The sequence below is a fragment of the Hyperolius riggenbachi genome, chromosome 9 (assembly GCF_040937935.1).
Source record: "Hyperolius riggenbachi isolate aHypRig1 chromosome 9, aHypRig1.pri, whole genome shotgun sequence".
Taxonomy (NCBI): Eukaryota; Metazoa; Chordata; class Amphibia; order Anura; family Hyperoliidae; genus Hyperolius; species Hyperolius riggenbachi.
This window is the reverse complement of record NC_090654.1, coordinates 32,370,548-32,374,387: the sequence shown is the minus strand read 5'-3', so window position 1 is coordinate 32,374,387 and position 3,840 is coordinate 32,370,548. Positions and strand designations below refer to the sequence as shown.

At 42.2% G+C, this 3,840-nt stretch overlaps 1 pseudogene; it reads right to left on the bottom strand.

Moving 5' to 3' along the window:
• Nucleotides 1-720: 720 nt before the first annotated feature.
• On the bottom strand, nucleotides 721-1,872 carry LOC137531541 (beta-1,4-galactosyltransferase 3 pseudogene; annotated as a pseudogene).
• Between the last annotated feature and the right edge of the window lie 1,968 nt (nucleotides 1,873-3,840).

Here is a 3,840-nt window from a genome sequence, read left to right as displayed (position 1 = left end):
ATTAAGTTATTTACACTACAGTTCCTCTTTAAGAATGTAAAGGGATTGGAAAGCTTGCTGAACACAGCACAATAGCGTAGTGGTTAGCGCTCTCGCCTTGCAGCGCTGGGTCCCCAGTTTGAATCCCAGTCAGGTCAACATCTGCAAGTTTGTTCTCCCCTTGTCTGCATGGGTTTCCTCCAGGCACTCTGGTTTCCTCCCACACCCCCAAAAAAACATACAGATAAGTTTATTGGCTTCCCCCTAAATTGGCCCTAGACTATGATGCATGCACTACACGATTCATACAGTACATAGACATATGATTATAGTAGGCACTAGATTGTGAGCCCCTCTGAGGGACAGTTAGCAACAAGACAATACATATTCTGTGCAGAGCTGCGTAATATGTCGGCGCTATATAAATACTTAAATAAAAAAACATAAAAACACATTGGGCTTGATTCACTATACTGTGCTAGCAAATAGCATGGTCGCGCAATGTGACGCGCGCACAAACTTTTGCGCTTGCGTGCTAATAAAGGTCTTTGCATGTTAAAGCAGCAGTTAACACGCGAAGACCTTTGTTAGCCAGCGAGCGCAAGCCTTTACGCGCGTCACATTGCGTGCTAAACGCATAGCGTGACTGTGCTATGTGTTAGCACAGTATATTGAATCAAGCCCATTATGAGCTCCTTTTAAAAAATAAAAAAATAGATAGAGTTCATAGATGAAGCACAAAGAAATATATATGCAAATACATAAACAAATCTGCAGAAAATGACCATACCTCGGAGGAAAGCGCAATCTACAAAATTTCGAAGAGTTGTGAGAGGAGGAACTTTGTAGACACAAACCTACATAACTTTTATCCAGTTAATTTTTGGCATTTTATCTTCAGTAAGAAGAAACGAAATTTAAACTATATATATGCACCAGGGAGCATTTTCCCACAGTGATGTGTCTCTGTTTGACCTGTTAGATATAGTGACATTGTGACATAGATTGGTTGAAAAAAGAAATCTGTCCATCAAAAATTAACACCTTCTGTCTCCATAATCATAAACCTTCCTCTGTACCAATGTCCACTGTGATATTCGTATAAAGAGGCAACAGTTCCTTGGACAGCAGTTTGTACCGAAGGTTGTTTATGCCGTCTTGTCTCCAGGTTTGCTGCGTCCTGGACAAAAGCTGCAACCGTTTAGGATTGTCTTGGCTTCTTTCGTGTGTGTGCTTTATCATTTTATACCTCCCGTACTCCATGGGCGGGCGAGATAGAGACATGTTTGAGAGAGTAATTCTAGCTGAAATATCATCATCCTCACCGCCCCAGCCCCAGTAGGTATTGGGAAATCCATTTATTTTCATGTACTGCTCTGGAGTGAGGGCTGAGATACCCCCAAAGAGAGATGTATATGGCAACTTGTACCCAAACTTGTCGATGGCGACAGAGACATGTTTGGGGGACTTGCCACATGTGTACAAATTCCGGTCATCTTCAGGAATGAGGTCCACGTCGTGGAAGAACAGGCAGTCCCAGGGCTCATCCTCCATAGCTTCTTTGAAGCCGACATTCATGAGCTTGGCACGGTTGAAGGAATAAGTGCCAGCCTGGTGGATGACGTAGATGGTGTAGCTGAGCTGTTGGCGCTGCAGGAATGGGTGTAAATTATGCAGGAGGTATTTAAGGTGGTGCTCTCTGTTCCTGTAGGGGATGATGATGGCAGTTTTACTCCTGGACTCACAGTTAGGGGGCTTGTAGTGGCCTCCTTTGGATACATTTGAATTCTTGCGTATCATTTCCTCCATGGTCAGTTCCCGTGGCAAGTTAACCATGATAGGTCCCACTAAATATGGAGGGGTCACTGGGCACAAGGTATTTTGGGTTTCCATGTTACCGGGGTTAACCCTCTCATTCCAAAGGTGGTCACGAACAGTAGTCCTAGAAATATTCTGTGAGATCCCATGTATTAACATTTGATCTCTCATGGTAGGCATTGCAGTCGGATTTTTATTTTGATCTAGGTCTTGAGCTTTATAAAAGTTCTGAACAACATTGTAGTAGGTCACCATCTTTTGAATACCCTCATGATACAGAATTGAAACAATCATCATCACCTGGAGAAAGAGTAGAATATACAGGTAATGTCTTTTTGCCATGTTCACTTTTATAGTCCAGAAGGGCAAACTCAGCACAATGAAAAACAAACTCTGTTTGTCTGCCTGCCTTGGTCACTCTTCCATCTGGCTTGATGTAAATTGGAATGGTAGATATAATCTCCAGGAAGAAAAAAATCAACGGAACCGGTGGCTGGGTTGGTAGAACCTCGGCCGCAGAGGGTCAGGTGCAGCCTGTTTCAGCCTTCCGAGAGCTCTCCTTCCAGCTTCCAGCAGGTCAGCAATCCAAATGTTATCACCATAAGACCAGTTAAGTGAACACAGAAGGCCCCACCCCTTGATGCTCTTCTCACTGTAATTTCTATCCTCACTATTTCAGGAATCCAGAATAGTCATGTAATACCCAGGACTACCCTTTGCCTTAACCCACCTGCAATTACATCAACAATGCTGTTAGTCCTGAAGTATAAGGAACTAGGAACATTGTTGACAGGGCTACAACTATTGGCCTCAGAGAAAAATGACTGCTCTTGTCACTTCAGCAGGTGATTGATAGATGAGCTGCTCCTCCTCCTACGGGACGTTCAATGTGTTATTTATTTTTACCCTATAGAACGGCCTTTCTCAACCTTTTAGAGTTAAGGAACCCTTACAATTTTTTTTTTGGGGGGGGGGGGGGATCTCATGGAACCCCTCATAAAAAAATTACATATTCAAATCGCACTACTTTGGGTTAACTGGTTGAAAAGCGTTAACAATATCTCTCTTTCATTCATATAGTCTCTAATGACTTTCTCATTAAAGGGGCACTATGGTGAAACATTGAAAAATTTAAAATATGTGCAAACATATACAAATAAGAAGTATGTTTTTTTCTAGAGTAAAATGAGCCATAAATTACTTTTCTCCTATAAAGCTGTCACTTACAGTAGGCAGTAGAAATCTGACAGAACCGACAGGTTTTGGACTAGTCCATCTCTTCATAGGGTATTCTCAGCAAGGCTTTTATTCTTTACTAGCTGATGACCCGGCGTTGCGCGGGTATGTATTTGACTGGTGTTGGCTCCATCCACTTTTCCTAACCCTAACACACAAGCACTTAATGACCAAGTTTGTGAGCTTTGGGGTCATTGGCATCAATAATTTGTATATTCCAATAGAAATCAAACAAATCAGATAAGCTGTTTGTGGCTCCCCCCCCCTCTCTAGCATTTGAACTCCAGTCAACCAATGGCCAATTGTAGCAGGTTTGAGACATCTGCTATTAACAGTATAAAAATGGCAGCAATTCAGGTATTCCCCTTGAAAATCAACAAATGCAGTTTGATTGGCTATTATAGGCTCCACCCACTTCCCTGAATATTAATCAGTCACCCAGTGATCATCTGGGCAAAGTTTGAGAACCCTGCCATTTACAGTGTAAAGTGGCTGCAGTTTATATTTTCCCAGTAAAATTTGTTTTTGGCTCCGCCCACTTTTTTGTAACGTGGACACACAGTCACTCAATGACCAATTTTGTGAGCTTTGGGGTCCTTGACATCAATAATTTGTATTTTCCCAGTGAAATGAAACAAATCTGATTGGCTGTAGCTCTGCCCCCTTTTCTGAATTTGAACCCCAGTGACCCAATAACCAACTGTACCAGGTTTGAGGCTTGTGCCATTAACAGTGCAAGAATGGCAGTAATTTCAATATTCCCCTTGAAAAACAGGTGAATTTTGATTAGCTTTTTTAGGCTCAATC